This window comes from Salarias fasciatus, chromosome 5 (assembly GCF_902148845.1).
Source record: "Salarias fasciatus chromosome 5, fSalaFa1.1, whole genome shotgun sequence".
In the NCBI taxonomy this organism is placed as follows: Eukaryota; Metazoa; Chordata; class Actinopteri; order Blenniiformes; family Blenniidae; genus Salarias; species Salarias fasciatus.
Genome location: NC_043749.1, coordinates 11,051,283 through 11,068,220, shown reverse-complemented (window position 1 = coordinate 11,068,220; position 16,938 = coordinate 11,051,283). Strand labels below are relative to the sequence as shown.

Sequence of the window (16,938 nt, the reverse complement as noted above, 5' to 3'; positions counted from 1 at the left end):
AGGGAGAGGGGAGAGAGAGAGAGAGAGAGAGAGAGAGAGAGAGAGGGAGAGAGAGAGAGAGAGAGTCCATTCAGCATTGGCATCAGTAGAATATAACTTTGTCTCTCTCTACTTCAGCAGGCAGCGGAGCAGAACCGAACAGATACAGTGCGCTCCACTCATCTGTCCATCCCAGACTCCTCGGGGAGGTATGGGAGGATTGGAGATGGGAAGGTGGGAGGGGAGGGGAGGGGGGGGTCAAAAGGAGAATTAAAAGGAGAATCAGCGAGGATACAGAGTAGTGTAGAGTCCCTCTGATTGGATAATGAAGTGAATGATTATTAGAGTCTGGCTTGTAAAGTTACACAGAAATCTCACTTCATCAGCCAATCAAGGAGCGCCCTCATCAGCCAATCAAACTCCCACACTGGGGGGTGCCGAGGTGGAGAAGCTTTTTTTTTTTTTTTTTTTTTTTTTCCCTATTTGCTCTTCCATCTGCCTCTCCTCCTTTTTCCCGACAACACGGGACTGTCTTTGGTACAGCTGCCCTCATCTTTCTCGGTGGGAGACAGAGAATTCTCAAAGCCACAATTACCGTACAGAACTATCAATTTCCCCTTCAATTAACCCTGTGGGAGGAGAGGGGGACAGGGGAGAGGAAGGTAGAGAGTGGGGACGGGGGATGAGAAATTCAAATTTGGGATGAAGAGGTCCACCTCGGCTGGCTTCCCCCCTCCCGCTGCGCGTCCCGCTCCTCCTGGGCGCAGTCATGTGTTTGGGCTGAGAAGGGAGAGAATTACACCTTCTCAGGATGAACTTGACCCAGCGCTGGAGGTCAAGCAAGTTGCTATACAGCACAAACCCCCGCCCCCCCTTCCCCCCCTTCCCCACATCCTCATTACCAGCAAACAGGCCCAGGAAGGGCTGCACTAACGCACACTGTATGTTAATAAGCAGCCGGTCACAACCGAAGCTAAGAGTTAGATAGACGGAGTGAGCCTGAGCGGCGAGAGAGAGAGAATGGAGGAAAAGAGAGGGGGGGGGGGGGGGGGGGGGGGGGGGGGCAGAAAGAACAGAGGGGAGAAGGGGAGGGATAAGGAGGGGGCGTGATCCAGGAGTTGTGTTTCTTAGATCAGCGTCTGAGGGCCTGTTCCCCGTAACACCGGACAACTGTGATGGCATGCCTGCTCCCTGTGCTCCCCTCACCTCCTCTTCTTTTACACTGGCCCCCCCCCCCACCCCACCCACCCGTTCTGCCCTCCACCCCCTCTCGGAGCAAAGCCCCCCGGGGAGGGGGGGAGCTGCTCGGAGCGAACCCAGCCTTCAGCGAAGTTTTTTGCAGTGGGGGATAGAAACTTTTTCACAAAGCCCCCCAGAAGCCGCGCGCCCGCCCGACACCACAAAGCACGCCGAGGTCCCACCGCCGCTCGCCCTCCCCTCCCGTCCTCGTTTTTTTGTACTTTAGTCCTTCGTTCCTCCCTCGGTCCCCTCCCTCGTTTATGCTAACCGCTTTCCGAGGCTAATGCACTGTTCCTCGCTGACCTTTAGACAATGGAAACCTGCAGAAGCAGAAGTTGCCGATTAGGACTACAGGTTGCGTACAGCAGCGCTGACCTTCAGCGGGCACACTGTGGCATCTGCTCATCTAACAACCCAGTGACCACATTTCAGGATGATAAAAGAAGCTGTTAGTTTGAAAGAAGAGGAAGAGAGAGAGAGAGAGAGAGAGAAAAAAAAAAAGACGGCCCTCTGTTTTCTCCATTAGTTGCGAGTTGATTGACGTAACTTCAAAAGAAACTGCAAAAGATGAAATAATAAGGGAAAAAATACCAACTAGAAATTGAGTTTTTTTTTCAGATTATTATTCTTTGTTGTTTTGTCAGAGAATCGCGGTTTAACTCGGTCTGTTTATGCGCTGTGAGGGACAGTCTTTTTGTCCAGGGACAAGTAGGTGCTCTGACAAAACACTGCAATCACGTTACCACAGTCTCAACACGGCCTGAATGCAACTCTGGAACACAATTCAACACTTTTTCCTCCACAATGAATGTAATTCTTTGAGCGAGTAGATACACACGCCTTCAAGTTCACAAATCAGAACCAGCAGGAATTCTGATTCTCATTTCTCTTATGTGAATAAAATGCTTGCGTCCAAAGCAAGAAAATACATTTTTTTAAGCAAATACTTTAAATGATTGAAGCGACGATTTCAAATTGTTTGTGAATATAATTTTTTTTGCACAAACTCAGACTCACAGCTGTCTTTTTACCAATACAGAATAAAAGATTCCAACTGCAACGGGGTCTGAACAGAGGCGGCAAACGTTGGAGGTAAACTGTGATGACATGTCGGACGTAACGAAGAGGCTGAGGGAACACAGAGCTTTGATAATTAGACAGCGAGCGCGACGGCGAGGGGAGCAGAGGGCCAAAGGGGGGAGCGCAAAGACGAGGGAGGTTAAAAAAAAAAAAGAAAGAAAGAAAAAAAAGTAGATGAACGGGAAAAAGCGCACCACAATAAGAGGTAAAAGAGGAGAAAGGAGAGACAGCAAGTGTTGAGTCCTTCACACTGAGTGACTATTGGAGCTCCAGCAGGGAAAAGAACGCTTTCCGACCGACCAACCACCGACCAGAAATGAAGGCAGCCCTGGCAACTGCAGGCGCACACGCTGAGTGTGTGAGCGCAGCCTCGTGAGTGACACAAACACTTTATCTGAACACATTTGTGTGACAACTGAATCGGAGAACAGGGAGAGGAGTTTATTGTGATCTAATGAAGAAGGCCTGATTACACATCCTTTTTTAAGTTCGCATACGTCTCATTAAAAGTGAACCAAAACTGTCGGCTGAACGCAGGGGGGAAAAATGTCTGTGTTGAAACATTATGTCGAGCCTTTGTAGATACAGTGGAGCAGTGAGAATGTAATGGCAGTATATTTGAATGATGTTTTTCCTCTTTTAATCCTGGATAAATTCATTTTAATTAATTTTTAAAGGAAAAATTCAGGCTTTTCATTAAAAAAAAAAAAAAAAAAACGAGGCTGAAGTATTTGAAGTTGAAAATAAAACAAAACTATGGTAGGTAATAGTTGAAAAAAAAATAGAATTATTTGGGGAAATAACTAAAAATCTGATAATGGTATAACAAAGTATCACACAGTCATTATCAAGGAAATTACCTTGACTGAAGAGTGAGAAAAGAACTTTGTTAAAATCAAAGGCTTCACTTTTTTTCCTTCTGACAAACAACACGTTTTCATCTGAGCTTTTCTTCTTGTTTTCCATTGCTCTCGGCTTTACTTTTCTCTCTCTGCAGCCCCCCCCCCCAACTCCAGCCCCACCCCACCCCGACAGCCTCAGAGTCTGCCGGCAAACAGTTAACGCTGCTTCACAGGCCAGCGGCCCACAACGCAAACACACCCACCTACACACTCTGACTTCTTTCTCCTCAGGAACATGAGAGCTGGCTCTAATTCACAGGCTGGTAAAGCTGTGGTGGACAGCAGTCTTGATCTGGCAGGATTAGGCTACTTTTATTTCCCCAAGAGCCACGGGAGGAAGGAGCAGAGGAGAGGTGGAGGGAGTTTTGTGTGTGTGTGTGTGTGTGTGTGTGTGGTGAGGCGGGAGGGGGGGGGGGACTCAAATCCTTCTACAAATGTCAGACAACGACCGGTGACCGGGGGGCTGAGCAGATACCGGCTCGCGCTCACACAACCGAACTCACGCACTCATAAACAGCCATGAAAGATCCCAGCGTGCCACCCAGAAAACACACTCATCACTCTCTGTCTCATCAGTCTGAGGAAGGAGAGATGCGGGGGCAAGGAGGGAGCAAGGGAGGAGGAGGAGGAGGAGGAGGAGGAGGGGAGTGAGGGGAGGACGGGGGGAGTGGAGCGGGGAGGGGAGGGGAGGGGAGGGGGATTACACAATTATTCAGATAACAGCTGGGAATAATCTAGTGGCAGATGTCTCTCGGTCAACAATGCCCACCACACACAGGAGTGTGTGTGTGTGTGTGTGTGTGTGTATGTGCATACACACCAACAGAGCTTCAGTGACCAGCGAGTGAAGACACGATGACCCAGCGGCGCTGCTGAGTCCTCAGCGCCGCACTGATCTCAGGTCTGGCTGCGAGCACAAAGTTTTTTTTAAGCCAGAAGAAGAAACGATCTATAAAAATGACAATAAAGAGCCTGAATCCTCCTTAACCACCAAAACCAGTAGAAATATTCACGTGAAACTAAAAGTTGTGAAAAGTGACAACATATCTGCTTCTTTTTTTTTCTAGACCACATCAGCATCCTCTGCCATCTCCCAGCAGAAGCTCCACCAGTATCCTCTCCTGCCTCGCATCTCTGAGAGCGCCGAAGACTGGAAACCACACGGCGCAGAGCCGGCATGCTTTTCACATTCAGAGCAAATCAAGGAGCATGTCATCTATTTATCACATCTACTCTGAAGGAATATCTCCTGATTATTCCTTCCAGAAGTTAGCGGGAAAAGTAAACTCCCCGGCTCGCCTGAATAAATCTTTACGTGAGGCTGTGGAGGAAGGAAGGGGCGGCCCAGGCGAGCGCCGACAGCGAGCTCTGTCAATCCGTCAACCCAGGCAGGCTATTGTGATTTGGTTTAACACTGGTTAACAGCTCGTCCTGTCAGGGGATGGATCATCCCACGGCGCCTCACATGCTAATAACTTAAGTAGGCATCCCATGTCCCCCGGAACTAATACCACAAATACTAATACCATAAAAGAGCAGTGGCTCCAGCCTCACTTTCGCCTGCATTAGCCAACATCTCGATACTTTACGGATTAGAAAACATAATGAGATGCATTTAAATGGTTATTACCTTCATCGTCCAGGACGGCAAAGGAACAAGGACGAGGGGAAACTCTGCACAGCGAATTTCATATCATGGTGTTTGAGACTAAAGTCGCCGCGGTTGAAGTAATTAAAGTATCTGCATGCAAATCAAAAACTAGAAAACTACGGTAACCTCTATCAGATTCATTTTCTTCTGACAGGTTATATAGTTAAAGGGAATTAAATTAAACTGAGAGAAGCAAAGCAATGGAAATGTGAGGCCTCACTATATTTTATTTTATTTTTTTTTGCATGTGAGTTTACAGACCTTGACGCGAATCCCTGAGCGCTCCTGCTGCTGCTCCGGTGTGAATCTCCGCATTTCATCGGAGCTTTCACTCGCGCGCTCGGCAGATTTTTTTCACCACCACAACACTACGGACAAACGAGCACTCAAGAGCTGTGTAATACCTCTCTGTAGCAAGATGGTTTTTTGAAATGTGTAAAGCGTGTGTGTGTGCGTATCCATAACATTTAAAGTCTTGCGCTTCCCAGCTGTCACCTTCCCTTCACAGCCATCCTTTCAATACACATTAAAGCGGCGCTGGAGAAAGTTTAGACACATTGTTGTTCGGAGTGAAGCCTTCCACCGCTCCGCTCCCTCGGTTACCCACTCGATTGACGGCTGCCCTGTCAGTTTGTCGCGGCGCTTTAGAAAACACCAACGGCTCTCTGATGAAGTGCTTACAAAAGGTCAGAGGGTGGAGGCGACGGAGAGGAGGGGAGCCGACTGCCGAGGGAGGGAGGCAGGGGAGAGGGACGGGGAGGCTGGATGGAGTGAAGTAAAATCCATACCACAAATACAGCTGTCAGAGGCGGCGCGGAGTTAGCAGGGGACACAACAACCGGCCAGCGCTTTTTCAAGAAGATGCTCCACTTGAGCACAACAGGCGTTTTGTTTTTGTATATTTATTTCTGCTTATGCTGGCCATCTCCAGGGCTCTTCCTGCTCTGTGCCACTGACCTCATGATCCTCCGCAAACTCCCTGTCTCTCTCTGCCTCTGAAATGGAACCTGATCGCTGCGACTGCCGCACTTGGCGCTCCGCTCCGGGCGCCTCCAGCCTCCACGGCCACCACGGCGCCGCCCCTCCAGCTCTGCGCTCTGCGCTCCGGCACTGGCCTCAGGTGCCAGGCGCACTCTGGAGAGGCTGATCTAACGCTTCCTCGGCTGTAATAACCCCGTGCCCATAACCCTCGCTCCGGAGTCCCACGCACTTTGAGCAGCCTTTTCACTCATATTTTCTATCTCTCCCTGCCGACCCCCCCCCCCCCCCAACCACCACCACCACCCTCCCCTCCACCCCCCCTCCCCCTTCCACCCCGCCACCCGCCCAGTACATAGGAAACAGTCTCTTCCGCTCTAAGCTGTTGGGTCACTCCTTCTCACATTCATCAGCTGTTAATGGGCCGGTCGCTCTGCGGAGCCGCAGACACAGCTCCTCTGCACCAGCCTCCGTCCCGGCCACCACACCGCCAAGCAGAGCAACCTGGAGGGAAATGCCTCATCTTTCATATCAATGCCCAAAAACACAGAACAGACAGAATCTGACGTCTCCATCCCAGCGCTTTCAAAACCCCAAAAATTGCAAAAAGGAAAAAGCAGCGACGTACATCGTGGTCTCGTCCTCTCTCTCACAGGTGGTCAATCTCTCAAAGCCCGCCAGAGGCATCTTCCCGCTTTCGCCCCCCTCTTCACCATACGACACCTCCGTCTCACCAACCGTGACAAAATGCATCTCATCTTTGAAAAATGTGTGGGATTCATTATACACACACACACAGACAGACAGACAGACAGTCACACACTTTTCATGCAAGCATTCAGCCCCCAACTTCTGCTAAATAACAGGTTCAATTAGAACCACATGTATAATCAGGCCTCAGTCTGAAGCAATGTGGCGGCAGTTTCACTGAGCTGTCAATCTCCTCAAAACAAAAACCAAGCCTTCACCAGCTCTCCGGCCATCAACGTACAGTAAAAGCATATTTTAGACCAGTAATTTGTCTAATACATTTCATTAACATTTTTTTGAGAGATGTAATGAGCAGCAGTCGCTCGCACTAAAGTGCTGATATATTTCATTTCATGTTTTATGTACGAAGTGGGAAAAAAAAATTAAGGAATCTGTACAATTTAATGAAATTATATCATCCAGTAAAAGAATCTGTGTTTGATTCAAATAAATAATTATACAGTTGACAGTATCGGCAGAAAATCTACCGCTTCCACGCACACACACACACACATACACACACACACACGCTCAGCGTGAGGAGCGCTGCAAAAAAATCTCAGCTTCAGGACCAAAACTCATAACGATCACATTCTGTTCAACAAAAAAAAAAAAAAAAAAACAAGCTTTCTCTCACCGCACATAGTTTTTTGAGCTTTTTTCCTCAAATCTCATCTAAAAGGTATTGGGAATTTAACCGTTTCAGCTTTTAAGCAGGTAATGCACTAAGTGCTGCGATAGAAGTGAACATATGAGTATCTATCACCGGGTCAAACCCTACATGTATAGCAGTGTCGTATGCGGGCGCTCTTCAACATCACTTTGGAGCCAAAAGCCCACTCAGACTTGTGGGTTTGGGAGAGCAGGAGGGTTTTAATGAAGTGAGCGCAAGAGATGTGGAAACGGACAGGCGAGCCCATCCGTGCTACCGACGCAACGGGACATTTAAAAACTTCAAATCCTGTCCATTTTCACTCAAGCAGGACAGGTGAATTGAGAAAAAAGCCCTCTCAGATACACACGCTCAAGGTATTGCATACATTCACACACGCTCACGCCGGTGGTGAGGACTCTCTGAGTGAGTTTATGGACTAACACAATCATGTTTCTGGCTTTTAATCCCCCTGAAGGGGTTTTAAAAGCACATGAGATCCACAGCCATTATTGTCTGTCTCTAGACCGGTCTCATGCGGGGTTCCAGTCACACACCAGCATCCGCAGGACTCCCGGCTTGAAAAATCAGCGTTTCACCGACGTGTCAGTAAGCATAACAGAAACAATCGTCTGGTCGGTGCAGAGAGTCTGAAACTGATTAAAATCAGCAGTTTTCGCAAACAATGAAACAAAACAGGACATGGAAAAGACACAGCTGGTGAGAGAGGAGGAGGGGGGGGAAAAAAGCAGAGAGGAAAAAGTATTGGAGCAAGTCAGATGAGAAAAAAGGTAGCAGAGCTGAGGCGAGCACAGACACGGGCACACAATAGCCGACAGAGAGCAGAGAGAGTCAATCAGTCTCTGACACCTCTGGCTTCCTGCACACGTACGCTCATTTTCTCCCCCAAATAACTACTTCTGCCTCTCAAATACTCTTTTGTTTCATTGTGTCTTATTACATTTTCATGAAAAGCCTGTCACGGATGTGATAACCTGTCACCGAGCAAAGCACCGCAGAGAAATGAGAACTTTACAGTGGTTTTAACGATTTTATACGTTGATAAATGCTGCCGGGTTTTAACCAAGCCAGTCATGTTTTATTCTGGAGCTCCACCGCAAGCTTCTTCTGAGAATCTCTGATTATCCACAAGGCAAATCCTGACACCAATTTGCACACAACTAATTTGTGAAGTACTTGTTAATCATAAATTATTCTCGAATTGTCACATTTTTTGCTGCTAAAACATCACTGTCCTCCACACCTTTTTGGTATTCACATGTAACCTATTTTAGATAATAGTTTTCGAAACATAAGGCAGCTTTTACCAGTCAGCATCACTGGACTTAATTATTCAGAACTGTAAAATAAACCTGACAGGCAGCTGAAATATAATCAGCCCTCTCATATATATTTTTTAAAATGAACAAATCAACAAAAATGTTTTGGTGGTGATTTTAACAAACCCCATGATGAGGCGGTGAGAAGGCCACTGTACTTTTTAAAACTTCATTGTTTCCATTCAATGAAGCCAACAACGTGAAGGTGAGACTAACTTTTTTTTTTTTTTTGTCTTAATTTATACTCGGCAAATACTTTATAATAAGGGCTCGGAGCAAACCACAAAATACCTGCTTTCCTGTCTGACACCAGAAGTGTGACAAGGTCATAAAACGTGATTAAGAGCTTTTTCATTCCCGCTGGATCTTCTATTAAAGTGCAATTAAAAGTGTGTCATCGCGTCGCGGAAATGCCACCGCAGAGGACAGGAGGGAGACACAACAGCAGAGAGAGGGAGAGAGAGAGAGGGAGAGAGAGAGGGAGAGAGGGGACACAGTAAATAAAATTAATTATGCCAAATGCCCCGGCGCCCATCAATCACGGGGCAATAATGCCCGTGTCAGGGTGCGCGCGGCCTGTATGCTTTTCTCTCACTGACAGACAACTAACAGCAATTAATTGTCATTTCATCTCTCCTTCTTTTTTTATATATATATATATATTTTATTTTTGGGAGTCTACAGCTTTCAATCACAGGAACCGAGAGCATCTGACATGCGGCTGGTATCTGATATTTGATTATGGGAATTTAATTCCTGTGTGTTTTTTTTTTGAGACTAGGAACAAAAGTTGGCTTTGCGCAGAAATGTGGAAAGAATGTTACAACTGGTTATCTCATTACGATATAGTTAAATTATATATAAATGTCGGAAATGTTTATAGTTCTGGTGATTTTTTTTTTCCTGGAGGAAAGGAGATATTTTGGTGCAGGCCCACTTTCATCCGGTTTATAACTAAAAATTAGGGGAAAACATAAGTCAGACAGAGGTTTCCTCTGCAGCCTATTTCTAATTTTATATCGGCTTCAACTATAGACATAACTGTGAGACAAAGTTCTTTTTTTTTTACATGTGGAATTTTCACACCATTGATCTATTTTACGCATCATTTAAGGAATAAATTACAATTAAGCATGGACATTATAAGGTACTTATAATCTCGAGTATGGACATTTGATCCGTTAAAAATTCAGGTAAAAAAAAAACTAAAACTGCAGCTTAACTTTTACTCTTCCGGTGTAACTTTCCCTCTGCGTTCAGGTGTAAAAACATCCGTGTGTGTGACTTCTTTTATTTTAATTTAATCCGGCGAAATATGCAGCAGCAGCAGCAGGCACATCAATCCTCAGCAGATCACACAGAGCGGCTCCGATTTCTAAAGTCAAAAGCGTTTGAAAAGAAAGTATTGTCCGCAAAAACCTATTGACCATGTCAACGAGAAAGATTTTTCATTTTTTTTTAATTTTTTTGTATCCTCCTTGAGACAAGAGATCTATCATCCTCAGTGGTGGCTGGGAGGCCGTTTCACAGTTTCAAACGTTACACTTTAATTGTAGGAAACTAAATTTCCGCAGTGAGATGTGAAACTATTCCGCGGCTGTGCGTTAAGCAGGTATTAAAGCTCCGAAACGACGCGTTGCGCGCAGGTTTGTGTGATATTATCACCGCAAAAGCCACATCGGTGTGTCTGCGATCCCTTTTCCCGAAACAAGTGTGCGGCACGGTTAAAGTTTTGCCCCGTTCAAATCCACTCCCGACGTTTTAACAAGTGAGAAAGAGAGGAAAATCAAACTTTTTTTTGCGGTCGACTGGCATTTTCTGAGAGGACTGGACCCTGAACGCACCAGACGGAGCTTTAATTCATTACACCGCTTCTAATAAATCCCTAAATTATCTTAAAATTACGATCTTTGAAAAAAAAAATTGGCTTTGGCTCCGTTTGAACACGTGTCTGGGTGGCGAAGGGGGGGTCAGACAGAAGAACACAATTTCTTGCTGTTAGAGACGAAAAGGGGAAAACAAAAAGGGAAAAATAAAGGTGAAAACCAGCGATTTGAAGCGAGTTTTGAAAAGCGTGAAAAACTTTGGAGTGTGTGGTCAAAGTTACAATAAACCAGGAACGGAGGGAATCAAGAAACCGGAGGACAATAACACTCTAATGCCCGATTTTAATATCAGGCGTGACTTCAATGAGTTTCACCAACAATGTGCAGCGAAGAAGTTTAGTTTTTTAGGAGAAAATGTGTGTGAGAGAGAAGCAGTTTCGACTTGAAGGGAAACGGTGTGTGTGTGTGTGTGTGTGTGTGAGAGAGACAGGAGAGAGATGAAAGGGGAAAGCAAAGTGTAGATAATGCATCAACCTGTTCTCTTGGTTTCTGAAGAAGTCAACTTTCACGCCAGTGGTTGGACCATGTGGACAGTCCGCTTCTGCTCCTCAAACCCCCGGCGCGTCCACTCTCTCACGGCGACAAAAGGGGGGACACAAACCGACGGGACGATAAAAAAATTAAAAAAAAAAAAAAAAAAAAAATGAAAGAAACAAGAGGAGAGAGAGAGACAGAGAGATCTAGGATCTAAGACCGCAGGACCATTACTTTAAGCGACAAAGCGTTGCTCGTTAGTCCTTTCCTTTCCCCCTTTTGTGTGCGTCCTCTCTCCTCGGAGTGGCCCCTCTGGAGTGAAGTCAGAACAATACAGCCGCTAAAACTCTGGCACTGTGCGCAAGTTGCCGCGGAGCGACCAGCCGCGGCTCCTCGGTGTGTTTTTTAGTTGCTTCTGCTTCCCCCGCTATCTGTCCAAGACGCTCACTCAGCGCGCGCGACCTCTCCGCCGGGCTCCACTTTTTGGCATCCCGTCTGTTGCTCGCTCGTTCGCTGGAAATCAGGGTTGAATCACTCAGGCTGTGTATGTGTATACGAGTGTGTGACCGTGTGTGTGTGTGTGTGTGTATGTGTGTGTGTGTGTGTGTGTGAGAGAGAGTTGCGGGGGGACAGTTTGCTGCGCTACCGTAATGCATCTAAAGCAGGTGCGCGTTATCGCCGCTGCCCTATCCGCGCAAAGCCCCGGCGCACAATGAAACAGCAGCCAGTGAGGGGCATCTCCCACTCCCAGTGTGTGTGAGTGTGTGTGTGTGTGTGTGTGTGTGTGTGTGTGTGTGTGTGTGTGTGTGTGTGTGTGTGTGTGTGTGTGTGTGTGTGTGTGTGTGTGTGTGTGTGTGTGTGTGAGAGAGAGAGAGAGAGAGAGGGGAAGCCACTGATCTTTTGACCTCTCTTTTGCATCCTGGCTCAGTTGCGCTATTGTGGAGACTGAGAGGAACAGATGTTAGAGCCCGAGCAAAGTTTGAGCTGAGAAACCGCCAGAAACAAAGCAGATCAGTCAAACAGAAGTACTCCGCTACTCAAAAAAAAAACCTCCCTTTTCAACACTTCTGCAATTTATTGACGGTTGCAAGCTCATCTGTGCACACTTATGCATAGAATGGGTTTTAAGAATGACATTCAAGATGAAAATGGCAAAATCCTACATAATAACACTGGTTTTTCTTCTTTTAAGACTTTTTAGGAAAATAGTTTTGTTGTATAGATCATATAAGATTATGCTCCCTTTCATTCAATTGATTTTTTTATGTGTTGTTTTTTTATGAATGAAATAAACTAAACTAAATAGTGCTGGCACATTGCTTTTTCTTTTTTATTTGTGTTTTTATACTGAGGTTTGCAGGTTTTTTTAATATGATAACTTTATGTGTCCTGCTGCTGACAACACTGTGAAAGCATCCACTGTGAGATAAATGAAAAGCTTATCTTATTTTTTATTTAAAAGTTCCTAATATTGATTTACTTAGGTAGATTTCTCAAGTATTCTAAAAAATAAAAAAGCAAGTGCATCAGGGTGTTCACGCTGGCCGTATACACTATACCTTCCAAATAGACAGTTATATTGTGATTAGATAAATTTCACAGCCTGCCTACATCACTGTGTCCTTTTATGTATTTTGGAAGCTTGACAACTCCTTCTGCAGAGTTATTACCACCTTTTTTTTCCCCCTGCCACCACATTCATTTACTAATTGACAGCATAATCAGTGTTGAGATTACTGTCTCTGATGAAATTTGGAAATTACATCATACCTGTCGCTGCAAAAAAAAAAAAAAAAAGAAAAAAGGAGGAAAAAAGAGTTAGAGAAAAAAAGTGCCATAACTCAAAGGAAGATCCTGGTATAATTTTGCTTTGACCATTAAATGAGATTCTGCCCTCCTGTCTTTACTCTATGGAAGCTTTTACCTTTGGAAAATGATGGCAGTCCATCACGACGCCACCCAACAATGGGCCACGACTGCAGTAAATCACAACACATTCATTAGCGCGATCAATACCACTAAAAAAATATGCGCGTCTGTGTGTGAGTGTGTGTGTTTGCATCGGTGAGCCTGTATGAGCACCCATATATTGTTTTACTTACTCAAGCCTAGCTTTTTTTTTTTTTTTTTTTTTTTTTTTACCAGGGACACTTGGTCATACGTCTCCACTAAATCTCTCAGAAATTGACGAGCTCTAATGTGAGGAACTTGGATGGTGATGAGTGATGCTTTTCTAAGTGGCTGTTATACAGGGAAGGTGCACTTTCAAGTTTGATCTGCAAAAATCAGACGGCGTCATTAAAAGAAACTTCAGAGCAAAGAGTGCCTTCGGTTTGTTAACATCTGAATAACGCAGAACCTGCAAAGCGTAACTGAGAATAAGAGAGAAACACAACAGGTAATAAAGAAGATGAAGCATTGATGTTGTTTCTGTTGTGTCTCTAATGAAATGTTGACTGATCATATCGATCACACCAGTCCGCATCGGGATTTACTTGTTGTTTTCCGACTGTTTTGGCCCATGACGCTCACAAAATCATGTTTGTATGGCATTTTTGAGTTATAAAACTTAAAAATACAAAGCTTTGTGAGTTTGTTCTCATGATTTGCTTCGATAAGTGCAAGTTTAATTTCAACAGACTCCAAAGTTTTGAGCCCTCCCAGATCTTGAGAAGCTCCTCCACTGAATACGACACATAAACACATTTCAGTTAGGAGTTAGTAGAAATAGTTATTTTCTTTCACCTGATGAAGCCACAGACTCAGATATAGAATTTGTTCTGCTTTGCCTGAATACAGCTGAGTCAGTCCAGACTGATTCTGGCCCCGTCTGACAAAACAGACCTGGCCCGGACATCGACATTCAACACCTTCATTCTTGTTCGTGGTTGAAAGGAGGAAAATGCTGTTTGGCCCTGTAACCCATCTCCCATCCCATTTAGGAACCCTTCTCTCCCTGTTAATCAGGGGGAATAATTATCAAAGTGGACAGGTAATTAAATTAAAACATAAGTGGCTACATGAGCTGGGTTGGCTGTACTACAAGGTTTTCCCTGGCTTAATTAAAGAGAAATATGGGAGTGCTCACCCACAGTGTCACAGAGCTGCGAAAAATGAGAAAAAAAAGCCCCTGCCACCAACTTGAATAATTCAGCCTGATCCGTTCAGAGCGGGATTTTGGATTGATCCAAAGAGGTGGCGAGTCTGGCATGTTCTCCTCTGCAGAATCCCGGACGAATGAGTCCCGCCGACTACGTTGTTTGTTTGCATATGAAAGTAAAAGCATATGGCGAGCGTGAGTTGAAGGAGTGCAGGATGTGTGCTAGACGCATTAAAACCAAAAAAGAAAACGAAAGAAAGAAAGAAAAAGAAAAAAAACTGTGAGCTTTACCAGCCATCTGGGAATAATGTCATAAAATAAAACTACAATAAAATCAAATCTTACTGCTGTTGATGTTTACAAACAACTCCCACAAATTCCCAAGTCAAAGCCAGAGTGAGGCCTCACATCCACCCATACCCGCCTCCTCAGAACACACACACACACACACACACACACACACACACACACACACACACACACACACACACACACACACACACACACACACACACACACACACAAATAAACAGATCTAGTGTGCAGAGAGCATTATCCAAACATTCACAAATAAGCTCATATGTGCACACACCCACTTCAGTACGCATGTGAGTATGCATGTTTACAAATAAAGACAAAGTGGGAAGATCACACACACACACATACACACACACACACACAACCGCCGCCGCCGCCGCCTCTGTGGTTATGCAAAGACAACAGCAGACTGCAGCTCAAACACATCACTGCTCACTAAGGGCTTGAAATGTTGCAACAACAAATAAGGGGATGTGCCTTTTTAAAGCTGCTGCACATGCTGCAGTACCACTATACCTGTGAGCACGGTGCGCACACACACACACACACACACACACACACACACACACACATGCACACACACACAGTGGCATCCGCACGTCTCTGAACATGCTGATCGCTGGGAGGATCACAGCCAATCACCACCTGCTTTCTATTAGACACTCATAAGGTTGTTTACTGTCACAGCTGCTCTGCATCACAAAACCACACACACTCACACACACTCACACACACACATACACAAGTGAACAGAGCGGGAAAGACATGCAAAGAAAACGTGTTTATCACTCCTCTCTCCTCGTCTTGGCCTTTGGTTGGAAGGGGAGTAATTAAGGGAGTCCCGGCCAAGGCGGCGGTGTACGTGTTAACAAGCTGTTTTAACACACACTCACACACTTCTTCCCATATGCAGGGACAACCGGAGGGAGAGAGTGGGAGAAGCACAGAGAGAAGGAGTGTGTGTGTGTCTGATCCGCTGCCTCCAGGACTTCTGACCCAGCAGCGGAGTCCAGGAACGAGTCTCCGGCCAGCCGGTAGGTCGACCTGACAGGTTCAGGCCGACGCTCCCAACAGCGACAGCGCAGCATCCTTCTCTCTCAAATGAAATTGTCAATATATTAAGAAGAAAAGAGAGAGACTATCTTTGCTTTAAAGAAAAGGAAAAAACAAGCGGTGTCTTGCTGGATGAAGGATTAAATGCTGAAGGGGCTGTTGAATCAAAGATGTGGAGGGATTGTGCTTGTTCTGCCTATCAGCTCTCTGTTTTAACTATATCACCAGCTTTACTCTCTTCACACATTAAGAAGCGGTAAAAGTAATTTGTAAAAGTATTTTTTTTTTGTCAGAATCCATCACATTCTCCCTGCGCTTGTTTTTCTTTCAGGTATTTTGAAGACTTGCCTGTTAGTTTAATTGGGTTTGAACATATTGGCTGTAGGTGTGAAAATCGGTGGGTAATCTTCTCTCTCTATTAGTTCAGCTCCACATGGTGGTGTAGTGGTTAGCAATCTCACCTCACAGGAAGAAGGTTCCCAGGTCGAGTCTAGATACAGCTCGGGTTTGCATGTTCCCCCTGTGCACGCGTGGGTTTTTGATCATGGCTCTTTGGTTTACTCCCGCATTTCAAAAACATGCATTTGTGTGTGTGTGTCTGTGTGTGTGTGTGTTGTGTGCATGCGTGCGTGTCATCTGGGATGGGCTCCAGCCCCCCGTGGCTGTAAAGAAGATGGATGGATTCATGGGTTCATTCCAGGTTTCCCAATCGGTTTATAGCTTCATTAACATGAGACCGTCCTGGAAATCCAGCCTGCTGCCTCATGTGGAGCCTTCGCTGTGAGGTTTGCATGTTCTCTCTGTGACTGTTATTTACTTATTATTTGTTGGGTATTTAGTCATTATGTGTGTGGCTCTCTCTTTTTTAACCCAGTGGATGACAGCCCGTCTGAGGTTAACTTGCCCTTTGACCCTGTTGTCTGTGATACATACAGTGATACAGTAATCTCATTTAAAGCAGGTGTAGAAGATTTGTTGATAGACGGATTGACGTTTTGTCACATTTATGTTTGTAAACATAAATATATTGCCTCAGTATATTCAACACATGTCGAATGTGTGTTGGTTTGTCTGCAGGTGTGTCAGGCAGCTTTCCAGGTCAGTATAGCACAGATAATAATAAGAAGCATGACAGCAAGCAATCAGCTTACTTGAGTCAGTTTTAGATGACTCAAGCTTTAAATTGTAACGTAATAATTTTGAATTACTGGATTTAAACCTAAAACATGATTGAAAACACTTTAAATTAAAAAACTCAACCTCATCTTGTTCAGTTTCAGAGTCAGTCCAGAGTGGTTATTAATAAATAGTGATGGTGTATGAGCGCGGCGTTTAATTCTAGTAAAAGTTGAGGCAGAATATAGTCAAGGCTGCCCTGACGCCGCGGAGCTGCCCGTGCCGGGGCTTTATTCACGTCTTCTTAACTGTAACTTAATCAGAGCATTTAGGAAATATCCCCCGAAATCTTATCCCTTCATCTGCTCACGAGCTGGATGTACAAACCCACTGTCAGGACGCACACACACACACACACAC

The 16,938-nt window shown here is 45.2% G+C and overlaps 1 protein-coding gene across 1 annotated transcript in view; it reads right to left on the bottom strand.

The window, feature by feature from the left end:
- foxp4 (forkhead box P4) overlaps positions 1 to 11,597 on the bottom strand; it is an 83,739-nt gene extending 72,142 nt beyond the window's left edge. The window contains 1 exon segment of the mRNA XM_030090765.1: positions 10,932 to 11,597. The gene's annotated coding sequence lies outside the window, so the exon portion shown is untranslated.
- Between the last annotated feature and the right edge of the window lie 5,341 nt (positions 11,598 to 16,938).